The sequence below is a fragment of the Bos indicus x Bos taurus genome, chromosome 9, assembly GCF_003369695.1.
Source record: "Bos indicus x Bos taurus breed Angus x Brahman F1 hybrid chromosome 9, Bos_hybrid_MaternalHap_v2.0, whole genome shotgun sequence".
NCBI classification, from domain to species: Eukaryota; Metazoa; Chordata; class Mammalia; order Artiodactyla; family Bovidae; genus Bos; species Bos indicus x Bos taurus.
In genome coordinates, this window is record NC_040084.1 from 24,771,733 (window position 1) to 24,786,333 (window position 14,601).

The window sequence follows — 14,601 nt, forward strand, 5'->3', positions numbered from 1 at the left end:
GACTGACAGTAACTTCCTCCCAGGGAATATAAAGCTGACCTAATTCCAATACACCAGCAAAATTTAGAAGAGTTATTTTTATTTTTGAAGAACAATGATGAACATTATAAACAAGCATGTTCTTTATTTAAATAAACAGTTCTAGCCTTTTTTTCACTGAGACACATACTGCTATCTGTCCCCCAATACTCAGTCTGTTTTTTTTTTTCAGGGTCCTATCTGGACTTTATTTAAATTGTGTACATAGCTTATTCATCAAGGATTATTTTTTGCATTAATTTTGACTTTTAAAAGCATTGCAGTCAAGTATTATTTATCTGGATTACTGAGTTCTTTGGCATCTCCCTAAATTTAGAGCCTGAGGTGAATGCCTCATTTGCACCCTAGCCCCAGTCTTGGCAGAGCCAAAATTGGAACCCAGGGCTGCTGATTCCAAAATCATGCTCTTAACTATTTTCTGTGCTGATCCCTTACCCATATGTGCATGTGAGCACACATGCACTCATATATGGTAAAATATTCTTTTCTTCAATAAACCTTACTGTGGCAATGGAGAGGGCGGGGGCTTAGAAATCAGACAGTTCTGGGTTTGAACCTTAATACTTAATATTATTCTTTTGGCTGCACTGTGTCTCGTTGCCATGCACCAGAGTTTCTCTCTAGTTTTGGTTCCATAGTCTCTTTATTCGGAGAAGGCGATGGCACTCCACTCCAGTACTCTTGCCTGGAAAATCCCATGGATGGAGGAGCCTGGTGGGCTGCAGTCCATGGGGTCACGAAGGGTCGGACAAGACTGAGCGACTTCCCTTTTACTTTTCACTTTCATGCATTGGAGAAGGAAATGGCAACCCACTCCAGTGTTCTTGCCTGGAGAATCCCAGGGACAGGGGAGCCTGGTGGGCTGCGGTCTGTGGGGTCCCACAGAGTCGGACACGACCAAAGTGACTTAGTAGTAGTAGTAGTCTCTTTATTCCTTAGAATCTCATTTTTTATGTTTTGCTAAACCCATGGCTATTTGGAGAAATGGCAACATTTCTCAACCTTTCTTGCAACATGGTGTGACCCTCAGTTCTGGCCAATGGATTGTAAAGAAAAAGTTCAAACAGTGAGAGAGGGTTCACCTCTCTCTCCTTGCTTCTGATGGATAGAAAGGGTAGAGTTCCAAAAATCATCTTGGAACATGAGTGAAACTTTCTAGTTATAAGGATCTTTGTTACTGACTTGGTAGAACGCTGGAAACGTTAAGTAACATATTCTTCATTGCCTCACTGTCCAATCTAATGTCCCTCCAGGGATCCTAGGGGAAGGTTGCCCACGGGAACACTGTCTCTAATCCCTCATTTCCATCCACTGTGCACAAAATTGCTTTCCCAAAGGCCTAAAGGATAGTTAGTAACCAAACTACCCACCTACTGGTTCGGTCTGAGTTAACAGATACTCATTTCAGATTATCTGGGCAGATGAGGTCAAAATTCGAATCAGAGATGTGAACAGGATAGCTTGGGAAAAGCTCTCTAATATGTGAAAAGAAAATAGAAACTTTAAATATGAAAAACAGAGGGCTTCTTTGGGTAATAATATTTGAACTGAAGTTTAGTCAGACTCTTTAGCACCAAGACGAATTTTTTTTTTTTAAGTGGTATTCAGCTTGGGAAAGATGAGCATAATTTTCCAGGGGCTTTTTAGACTTTTAAACAGTAATAGTTCATGACATAGTGTAAATACCGAGAAAACTAAATATTAGTTTCTGTCTAATTTTGCTGGAAGTTTCTCCCAAATTTTTGAAGTATTCTTAGAAAAACCCACATTATGTTTTCCCTTTTTCAATATCTAAAGATTAAATATACGTTGGTGTGTTGTGTGTGTTAGTTTTTCAGTCGTGTCCGACACTTTGTGACCCCATGGACTGTAGCTATCCAGGCTCCTCTGTCCATGTAATTCTCCAGGCAAGATTATTGGAATGGGTTGTCATTCTCTGCTCCAGAAAATCTTCCTGACTCAGGGATTGAACCCAGGTTTTCCCCCCATTGGAGGCACATTCTTTACCATCTGAGCCACCAGGGAAGCCCCTATATATGTTGATGTTTCTGTTTACTAAACTTTAAATTATCTTTAATATTCTTTCTATAAATCTCTTATTTTATACTTATCCGCCATTTGCACAAAATTAGACCTGGTTTTGTCCTTATTTTTTTCATGTATCTGGAAATTATATAACAGCCGCATCCCAGGCAGCAAATCCATCTGTACTTTGGTAGAGACCGTGGCACTGCTTATGGGACTACTGAGCTAGTCTGTGTGTCTCCTGATATTATTCATCATTGAGTTTTGTGCCAGTTTTTGTCTCCTAGGCCTTTTCAGTTTACATTCCTCATTCAAAGAGATGCCAAAAAACCAGCAAGAAAGCATTTATTAAGTTGGACAGTGAGACATTACAGAAATGAAGGCGCTGGATGGATGAGTATTTATCTTTACGAGGCCCCAGCAGCAAAGCCTGTTAGATACCAGCAATTGCCTGATTTTGTTTGGTGTTCACACCACTGTCTTCCTGCTTCAGTGTGCTACAGTCCTCAGAGAACTTCAGAAAGGACTGTGAATGTATTATACACATGTAAGCACTTCTGGAAATGAATTAGTAGAGACAAAGTCATGCATTTTTTTTTTAATAAAATCATGACAGAAATCTACGGAAGGAAGAAAAGAAAGTGCATTCTTGAATGTTTAGTAAATCAAAATGCATGGCTGACAAAAATGTTTGGGCTTAATTCCTTACCACAAGTTGAGAACTGTATAAAAAATATTTCACATGTCTTCTGTAAGCAGGGATAGAAGCAGAGTGGCAGCGTTACTGCTTCGTGGTTTTGGTGGGCTTCCATGGCTCAGCTTCTTCTGATCCTCATCTGCCTGAAAGGCCAGAAGTCCCTTCTCATTGATCCAGTAAGTTCCAGGTTTCTGACACTGTCAGGAACTTCTTACTAGTTAGCATTAGAAGCAGTCATATTTTTTTTTTTTTAATTAGAAAATGGAAATCTATGTATCTTCAGCTATACTGGAGCTCCTGCACAAGGAAACAAAAGGCTTCTTGGACTTTGAAAAGACTTTTGACATCATTTCTGCTTTTCTAGTCCAAGCACATTGGCTGCCAGGAAAGCTAAGGTGAAGCAGCTCTGACAAGGAAATACGTGGAGACAGGTGAGGAATGCCACTTTTTCATCCTCTGATTTTTGTATATCTACTGGGGCCACTAGGGAAGGATGTTTGACTTTTAAAAATGCTGTGGTTGGTAACTTTGGGCTTTCTTTGTGATGCTGACACAAGATATCATTTCTGGAGTCAGGTAATTTGCAGATGTTGTATACTTTGGCCTCATGGAAATTGAGGGAAAATATCTTTAAATGGTACTAGCAAAAAAAAAATTCTGGCATGAAAAGTAGTGTCAAAACTGAAGTATTTCCCAGGAACTCACAACTAGACTGAAAGTTGATGGACGACAAGGGTTGAGTCCAATCTAGTCTTATGTTACCAAATGTTTAGTATGTGCCTGGGTAAGTTACTCATGAAATATGAGTCATATATGAGGAAATTTATTTATTGATAAAAAATTATAAACAGAACTTTTTTTAAAGGGTAAAAAAAGCTTGCTTATTATTTGACCATTCATACTCAGAACTAGTTAATCATTTATTCATTAAACAAAAATGTACTAATGTCTTCTGATGTCAAAACAAAACAAAATTTTAAAATGAATATTAATTTATAGAAGGACAGTTTAAAGGAGATAAAATATAGCCTCACTCAACAGAGTCTTTAACTCAATTAAAAGGTGATTATTTGAGTAAAATAGAAATTATATAACTATCATAAAATCCTTGGAATCGATCAAAAAATTCTACTGGAAAAGATAAATAGTAGAATAGTAGTCACAAATTTCCAACATCTAAATGATATTGGAACTACAAGTTCATACCAATCACAGGTTATAAAATATTGATTTTTGGAATGAAATTTCCAATTGGAGTTGATTATATCTACTTTTGGCCTAATTTTGATGAGATGATTTCCTTTGTAGCATTAGGGGTAATTTTGAATTACAAATGTAGTGTAACAAAAGCCTAAAGAGAGAAAGAAAACAATTAAAACTGGATATGTACTACCACAAGAGCTAAGAATTTCTTGTAAAAGATATTGAGGCACCAGTTTTCAAGCTCCTTCATTGATCTGAGACTGAGGAGTTACACTGCCCGTCTCTCTGCCTAGACCTGTCAGGAAGGATGACACACACTTACGTGGACTCTCAAAAAGACGGAAGTCAGACCCGAGGAAAGCTAACACATTCTTTTTTTGAGGTTGTGGACCACATGTTTGATGGTTTTGGGGTCAAATAGCTACTGAATATTTTCTGTCCTAGTTACGGAGGGAAATGAGATTAATTATTAAATTAGAACAACTGATTCTTCCTCTGTTCTCCTTTTGTCTTTTCGTGGCCTGTATCTTCTTTCCTAACTTGCAGGCAACTTTCCCAACTTGCAGACATCAGAAAACAGCCTCTCACTGTGGACAGTAACTGCAGCCATGAAATTAAAAGACTCTTGCTCCTTGGAAGGAATGCTCTGACAAACCCAGACAGCATATTAAAAAGTAGAAACATCAGTTTGGTGACAAAAGTCTGTATACTCAAAGCTATGGTTTTTCCAGTAGTCATGTACAGATATGAGAGTTACACCATAAAGAAGACTGAGCACTGAAGAACTGATGTTTTCAAACTGTAGTCCTAGAGAAGACTCTTGAGAGTCCCTTGGACTGCATGGAGATCAAACCAGTCAATCCTAAAGGAAATCAACCCTGAATATTCATTGGAAGGACTGATGCTGAAGATGAAGCTCCAATATTTTAGCCACCTGATGCGAAGATCCGACTCATGGGAAAAGACCATGATGCTGGGAAATATTGAGGGCAGGAAAAGAGGGCGGCGGAGGATGAGATGATTAGATAGCATCACTGACTCAATGGATTTGAGCAAACCTTGGGAGATAGTGGATGACAGAGGAACCTAGTACACTGTAGTCCATGGGGTCACACAGAGTTGGACATGACTTAGCAACTGAACAATAACAACAGCATTAATAGAAAGGTAAAATATGATATATTTACATGCATAGATTCAGATAAAATAAAAGATCAAAGGGGAGAGGCATGTCAATATAGAAACCTCTCTTGATGTGCACAAATCACAAATTCAGTTCAAGAACATGATCAGCTATAGTGAAGATTCCCAGAAGAAATCATTTTTGTTCCCACCAGTCCCAATCCCTTTTCACCTCTCTATGAAAATACCCCTGATCTACATTCCAAGATACAAAATATTAGTACATTCATCAAAATTCCCCTCTTGCTGCATGCCCTCAGACTGAGGATGGGAAAATGAGCTCAGGGAAATGCTTTTGAAATTCTTTGGAATGCAGCTAAATATAGGAAAACATGAGTTACAATTGCCCCATGTAAGCAGTAATTCACTGGGGGGAAAATGGTGTCTGAAACCACAAAGCAGTTGATGATTCTTAAATCTGGCAGCCAAATCATGAGATCCTAGGCTCTGATCTTTTTGGAGGATCACTATTTCTGACATGAAGGTTAAAAGTCATTAATTTCCTCAAGTTACCATGCAAGATTTTTCCCAATTTTATTTAATTGACTATATTATTTTCAGAACCTTGATTTAATGTCTGTCACATAAAGCAAGAAAATAGATAACATACCAGAAGTAGAGGGGCAGAAATAGGTTATTGAAGGATATGTACTTTACCAAGTACAAAATCTCTCTTCTCCTTCTTTGCTTTCTGCTATCCATTATGATATCAGTAGCACAACTGCATGTGTGTGTGTGCGTAACAAAGAAAACAAAAAAGTTCTCCTTATATTTTCACATTGAGATAAAAATCTGCTTTCACGTGGAATTTGTTTCTTCGGAGAATTAAAACATTCATAAAAGCAGGTGCTAAATCAATCCTATTAGATTACATGCATTTCTCCACCCTATCGTGTACCCACATTTGTACACTATAGCGTGGCCATGTGGTAACTAATTGTGTAGTATATAAAGATTCTGGAAGAGAAGCAGCCCATTTTCTTCTCAGATAGTGGGAGATAGAGTAACATGTACACACTAGAGGAGATGCTATGGAAGAAAAGAAGACAGGCTGAGAAGCCTGAAGAGATGCTTGTTAGACACAGCAAAAAAAGAGACATGGGAGAACAGCAGGCAGACAATAAAGCAGAAACAAAGAGCAGGGAATGTTACCTGTAATAAGGGTAGAGGTTGTCCTGGAGTATTTAAGTTTTGATTTGACATACAAGAGGGATTGAATCTTCTAGCTCTAGAATGGATAAAATAAGGCCTGGAGGTGGAAGCAGACTGATAACTGAAAAAGAAGCTACCTGTTGGAGAGTAGGATAGACGAAGGCTGATTAACTAAGAAGATTGTGAAAGCCAGGCTGAGCACATTCAACTCAATATAATAAGAAATTTAAAATCATTAACACAGCATATAGGGATTTTTAAAAAAGATTTTATAGACATACAAATCTAATCTATTTGATTTTAAATAAATTAGCTAATCTTTCTGATACTCAATATTTTTCTTCTGTAAATAATATAATACAGTTGATCCTTGAATAGTCCAGAGGTTGGGGCACTGACCTTCCAAGGGGTGGAAAATCCCAGGATAACTTTATATCCTATCCTCTGTACCCAAGGTTCTGCATTTGCAGATTCAAGCAACTGTGGCTTAGATAGTACTGTAATATGTATTTCATGAAAATAAATCCACATATAAGTGGACCTAGTCAGTTCAAATTTGTGTTGTTCAATGTTACACTGTTATCTACAGTATGTTGTTGTAAAGATTAAATATGCTTACTTATGCAAAGCAGGTGGCTTATTTTAATATGCACAATGATTATTAATTAGTTCATCCTTTCTCCCTTCCTTTAACAGAGTGTTATAGAAAGTAGAATATTAAGACAGTTAGATAGTGAAGAATGTTAGAAATTGAATTTAGTAGCAATAATCAGTAGACAAAGTATATAAAAGGTCAGTATTTTAACATGCCTACTGGTTAATGGACACTATTAATAATTTATCATTGTCTCTAAGATAGATCTTGATTGCAATAAGACAAAATAGTTCCTATTCATTTCAACCTTAACAGATACTTCCTTTATATGAACAGAGCTATCTGATAGGTATCCTTGTCTTTTTAAAAAACATAACAATGTTTGGCTTTAGGAGTATTTTGAGTGCTATAAATTATTCTTGCCAAAAACCAATCCTGTATTCTTTGAGCCTTAACAAATCTAGTAAAGCGAACTGTTCCTGCTTTTAGCACAAAACATTTCACTGTTAAATAGGTGACCTGCTTTTAATAAATACCAAAGTTATTGTTGGCTCTAAATTCTCTCTATGCAACTGAATGAATATTTGTATGTATGCAAGTTCTGAAACCTAATACAGACTGTAAAATTGTACAAATCCGCCAGTAATTCCATTTGTCTGTACAAATGGTGTCAAGAGAACTCAAAATATATTTCAAAACTTTCACGTTGTCTTTGTTACATCCTAACTTTCTATTGCTATACTGCTGTTCAGCTAAGGGTGGAATAATGTCAGAATTTCACTAATAGGAAATTGACTATATTATAGGAAAGAAAGCTGTTGTCAACAACTCTCATATTTTAGAAATTTTAGAGCTACTCTGGGAAAAAAATGAACTGGTAGGTTAGTTTTACTACATTGATATATTCCCTGGTATCTACTTGAGTGAATTTATATTGGTTTTATTGAAAAAACACTTTGGTTTTCAATTTAACTTTTAGTGGTAAAATTAGGCTTTTTAAAAAATAATTGTTTTCTTCTTTTAAAATTTTTTATTATTATTATTTTTACTTTACAATATTGTATTGGTTCTGCCATACATCAACATGCATCCTCCACGGGTGTGCACGTGTTTCCCATCCTGAATTGTTAGCAAGGCTTCCCTGATGGCTTAATGGTATGCCATGACATGGGTTTGATCCCTGATCCAAGAAGACCCTGCATGCTGTGGAGCAACTAAGCTCACCAGCCACAACTATTGAGCCTGAGCTCTAGAACCCAGGAGCCACAATGACTAAGCCCATGTGCCACAGCTGCTGGAGCCTGCAAGCCCTGGAGCCTGTGCTCCACAACAAGAGGAGCCACTGCAGTGAGAAGCCCGTGCACCACAGCTAGAGAGTAGCCCCCGTGCCCCACAACCAGAGAAAGCCCTGCAGCAGCAAAGACCCAGCACAGCCAAAAATAAGTAAAATAAAAAAAAAATTTTTAAGCATTGTTTTCATATTAAAGTAGATGTTAATGTTAAACCTGTCATCGCTTTCTTTTCTACACCTCTTGTTGGAGAGTCTGACAACCTTTCACGAAGTGCATATTGAAACATCCCTATTCTAGGCCGACAGCCCAGTTTCTTGATTAAATCTGAAGTGTGTACATGACACAAGCTGAGCTAATCATATTCTTTCCTTTGAGAATGAAAATGTAGTACACAGAAACCACATAAAGTCAGTGGTAGGTGCCAGTCCACAGAAGGTTATGGAGCCTACAGGCATATTTCTGGGCATCTATAAAGGATCATGGAGAAGGCGATGGCACCCCACTCCAGTACTCTTGCCTGGAAAATCCCATAGATGGAGGAGCCTGGTGGGCTGCAGTCCATGGGGTCTCGAAGAGTCGGACACGACTGAGCAATTTCACTTTCACTTTTCACTTTCATGCATTGGAGAAGGAAATAGCAACCCACTCCAGTGTTCTTGCCTGGAGAATCCCAGGGACAGGGGAGCCTGGTGGGCTGCCGTCTATGGGGTCGCACAGAGTCGCACACGACTGAAGTGAATTAGCAGCAGCAGCAGCATAAAGGATCATGTGAATGCAATAAAACCAGATCTATAAACAGAGAGACATGAAATAGATGCCCACATAGATACAGTCATATGGCCCCAGAAATAAAAAAGTCAAGACATTAGCATCCTTGGTTCTTGAACAACACAACAGTCCTTCATTATAGAATCATTTTTGGCTTAACTCAACTTCCTTCTATTTGGATTCCAGGATGTTTTCTTGATCTTTGACAATATATCTCATTTACCAAATGCAGATTGAAAGACTTTTTTTCTTGCGTCATATGATACTTGAGTAACATAAATACAATGAGTACCTCACAGGTCTTCCATTTTTAATATGTTAGAGTATGGTAGAAAATAATGTTATGAAGGGAAACATTTTATAATTAACATAAAGGTCAAAATTTCATATAAATTTTCCTTCTCTGTCTAATCCCCTCACCAGTCCCTTGACTTCTACACACACACACACACACACACACACACACACCCCTAGATTCTAGGGAGTGCAGAAAAATTGAAACTAAGCGATCTTGTCATCAGACTCATAGAAAAGTCAGTATATAATAGGCCATTGTCATTCTCAACAAGACGAACACTGAGGCCTTGGGTGAAACAGCAGGGTTCATTCATCAATTTATTCTACTCTAGGCAACAGAAGAGTCCAACATGCATTTAAACTCTGGGACATCCCAGAAATCTTATGAGCCAGTCAGTTGCAATCTCTAACCCACACTATAGTAGTTTAAGAAATCAAGCGTGCTACGTAGGAGAAACAAAAAGTGAGTAAAGTTGTGAATTTCATGAAAATGAAATTATAAGTTCCTTTATTCCCTAAAATTAGTAAACTAAAGAAAAAAATGATTGAGAGAGACTCCACAAAGTAAGAAAGAAGGCATAGCATCACACACTGCATGTCATGGAGCATTCATAGGTGAAACATTTTTATATCCTTTGTTATAACTGCTCCAAAATCTTCCAAAACTAGGAGTTCCTAGCCCTCATGTTTTATCTCCAAACATGACTTCAGCTATTACAAAAATTTGTACCTTTCACCCATTTGGGAATGAAGGATATGTTACTACATTAAAGTCATAGAATCGCAAGAGGTCTAGTGGTTACTGAAAATTATTGTGATTGCCTTGTAATAGGAAAATTTCCAAAGTTCTCCCTTAATGTGGTTGCAATTTTGAATAGTTGATGTGAGAGAGTCAGTGTGGTAAGGATACAAAATACTTAGATTTCTTTACTAGAATAAAGACCTGGAGAAAAAGTCGTGAGTTGTGCAAACCATTCGTCTTGGTTGGTGCTTAGAGGCTTTATGCAAATGTAGAAACAATAAGAAGAGATCATTTTCCTCATCTTTTGAGTGTAAAATATTGGAAGGGGATTTTGTTTGGCTGCATCTTCAAAAACCAAGTATCATTGTGTGTAAACAATACCAATCCAACAGAGGGAGCTAAATGCACACGGGGATTGAGGAGATGGCAAAGACAATTAGGAAATTATAGTCAGCAGCATGTTTTAATACCTAAGTCTCAGCCTAATCTTCCCTCAGAACAACCTTCTGATGTGCACAGGAATGGACAATTGATTTGGAAGCCAACTTCCTTGTCTTCCCTTATTATTAAATCTTTATTTTCATTTTTATCCTACTCTTCCATTTGCTTTTCCTGCTTTCTTGATGCAGTCTCTCTCTCTCTCTTTTCCTTCCTTTTCCTTAACACGCTAGGTTTGACAAAAGCTTCCATAGCTATTATTTATTGCCACTGTTAGTGCTTAGGCTGTAGTATAATTCTCCACTAACTGTCTATATTCCTGTCAACTCCAATTTTTGTTATCAGTTTGCATTCTATACTGCAGACATATAGAAGATGTATTGTGTAATGCATCAAATGCATACATATGCGTCAAAAGCAATGCATACGAGTTAAGAATGCACGGATGAGAAAAGTACTCTTGAGTTATTGGCAGCTTCAGACTACTCAAACAAATCCAAAAGGACTGCTAATCAATTGTTGTGGTTTAGTTGCTAAGTCATGTCCGACTCTCTTGCGATCCCATGGACTGCAGCTCACCCGGTTCCTGTGTCTGTGGAATTTCCCAGCCAAGAATACTGGAGTGGGTTGCCATTTGCTTCTCCAAGGGATCTTCCCAACCAAGGGATCAGAGTAGCCTTGTTTAAATAATAGGCTGCAGGTCAAAGATTCCAAAGTAAATAAAAATGTATCTGATAAAAAACAAGCTTTTGAGCATCATGCTATATTCAGATTTCACCTATTTGTATCATTTCCATTTTGCTACTATTGAAATTGGGAATATGACCATCAAAGGAGAAAGTATGACACCCACTCTCAAACACTGTACAATCTATATGAATATAGGCATGTATTTCTAAGACTTTCTAATAGAAGCTTACATATAAACATATGTATATGCATAAGAGTATAGTTTTGGCATTGAGACATGTCCTGGATAATTATAAAGAAGAGAGTTATATGATTTATGTATTAACTAGTAGTTTATCATCATACTACTTTAAAGCATTTTAAAAGTTTACTCTCATTCCCAGGGAATTTTGTCATTACAAAGGCACTACAAAATCCATAATGAGGGAAGCCCAGTCATTACTACAAGCATTTTATTTGCTACACTTTAATGGATAAAGACTGAGAATAAAACTGTTTCAGATGAAATTTAAGTAGGTTTTAATTGAGGTAAGGGGATTCGAGAGTGGCAAATACCAAGAAGCAGCTTGTAAGCACCAAAGATAAGGTAAATGTGGGGTTATCATAATAATCTTATGAGTAATCAGAAAGATATTATCTATAGGGATCTGTGGCAATAGCTAATCGATTGTTTGGTCTCTAGGAATAAATGCAAACCTGTCTTCAGTCCCCAAAATGAAAAGTTACATCCTCTTAACCTTGTTTCATGATTTAATCCAGTTTGTAAACCCAGAATTATTTAATTGATAGACCACATATTCTTGATGAAAAACCCACACTGTACATCATTCTCTTCTTTTTCCCCCAACTTTATTGAGGAATAATTGGTAAGTATAATTTTATATATCTAAAGTTTACCACATGATCGTAATCCACCTACAATGCCGGAGACACATGAGACACAGGTTCAATCCCTGGGTCAAGAAGATCCTCTGGAGAAGGAAACGGCTACCCACTCCAGTATTCTTGCCTGGAGAATTCCATGGATAGAGGAGCATGGTGAGCTACAGTTCCAAGCGTCATAAAGAGTCAGATATGACCGAGCAACTAAGCATGAATGCATGCTTTCCATCCCCTTTCCATACACACACACACACACACACACACACACACACATATATAGTGGAATAATTACCAAAGTCAAGATAATGAACACATCCATCACCTCATATAGTTGATGCTTGTCTGTGTTTGGGATGGGAGGGTTGAGAACATTTCGGATCTACTCTCCGAGGGCAGAAGAACAACAGAAAATACAATGGACATATTGCAGACTGTGACCATTATGTGATATTTAAAGACAAACCTGGGGCTTTGAGGAGATTTCATCCTACTTAATGGCCACTTCTGCCCACGTTCCCTGAGGATGTCTATTCTGCTTCCCTTTGCCATTTGTAAAAGTTCAACAAAAATTTGTTGAATGCTCAGGTTCTTTTACTCTCTTGTTCTTGTCTTCAGAAAGTTTGCTTTCCATTCTTTTTCCAACAGGACTCTGAAACCCTAGAATCTCTACAGGATTGTAGAATGCTAATATAAGAGAGACAAAAATAACTATATTGGTAAACTTTTAGCCAGACTCATTAAGAAAGAGAACTCAAATCAATAAAATCAGAAATGAAAAAGGAGAACTTACAACTGACACCAGAGAAATACAAAGGATCACAAGAGACTACTACAGGCCACTATATGCCAACCTCTACATTGCATTATATGAGAAAAAGGTAGCAAGTGACTACTACTGAACACTCATTAAAAGTCAGGCCAAGTTAGATATTCCATATTATGCTGAAACATGTGAAAATGTTATATTTGTAGATCAAAATGGCAAATTATCAGCAGATAAATTATATACCTCAATCCAAAGGTTTTCTTTCTTTCTTTTTTCATAATTAATGCCTAAAGTCTAACAGAAATTTTACTAGAAGAAAGGTAATTGCATCAAATCTATGACTCTCTCTCACATATTCTTCCCTATTTCTCTACTTTTTTTCAACATTTAAAAATGTCCAGTTTCATCAATTAAGCATCGAGGCAGCACTAATGGTGGGGTTTCACTTTCCATTTGAATATACTAATGTGCAGTCTACCAATGCTGCTGCTGCTGCTTAGTCACTTCAGTCGTGTCTGACTCTGTGACACTGTGAACTGCAGCCCTCCAGGCTCCTCTGTACTCAAGGATTCTCTAGGCAAGAGTACTAGAGTAGGTTGCCATGCCCTCCTCCAGGGGATTGTCTGGACCCAGGGATTGGACCCCAGTCTCCTGCATTGCAGGCAGATTCTCTACCACAAGGCCATCAGGGAAGCCCACAGTCTACCACAGTGGAACTCAAAATCTCTGTCTTCTGCTGGATCAGCACTTCAGCTCACCCTTAGCTTAGTGTCGATGGCACCACGTTTTTTCCTGAACCAAATCAAATTTTGATATTCAGTCCTCTAGGATAACACGGTGAATATTATCCTTTCTGTACAATTAATGCAAAACAGTTGTTTATTAATATTATTTACATACTGAGGCAAGGCAAGGAATTATGCTGTGACCCATTTTAAATCTCTTTATCGTAAGTTAGTGGACTACTTTCCTACACATTTAATTTTAAAATAGAGAATATCCTCTCAGTCCATTCCACCAGCCATAAAAAAAAATAGCTTAAATTTGCTGACAGGCATTTTTGCAAGGCATTTACCACTTCCAAGTCCAAGTGAAATATTTCTCCATAGTGTTTTTTCAACATTTACAGTACATTTGAGAGAATCTATCTCAGATAAAGTCTATATTTCTTTTCCAGTGCAACTCTCACAAATTTTAAAATAAATAATATCATGACATGCTAAATTATTACACTACAATTATTTTCAGACTTTTAAAAATCAAAGTAATAATAGGCGTTAAAATTATCATAGATTAAAACTTCCTATTATGTAAGTTTTTATTAAGGTTTTAAAAGAAATCATAACCTTAAATTAAAGAAATTAGGGAGCAAATTTAGGATGTCTAAGTGTGGGTCAGTGTTCTAGGAGATGCCTCAAATTCTGTTATTTATTTATTCAATAGTATACCAACATTTTTAGGTAAGAAAAAACAGATTATTTTGTACATTTTATGTTATGCAAGTGTAAATTATTATTTATTTTAACAGATCTATATGCAATAAATTAATTTATATAATTATTATTTAAAGAAGCAATATACAACCAAATTTGGGATGTCAAATTTTACCCAGAGGTTTTTTCTTTAATTTATTTTGTCACTCCCTTTAATAGCCCAATGTTAGCAAAATTAATATACCTTTGAACATTTATCATATGCAGGATTTATAAGAAGATCCATTTTTCATGATTTCCTGGAAAATCATTTGCTGAATTTTAGAAACTGTGTGCATTTTACACATTTAGAAACTTGATTATTTTTATGTATAACCAACTCAAACATTCTTTTAAGAAC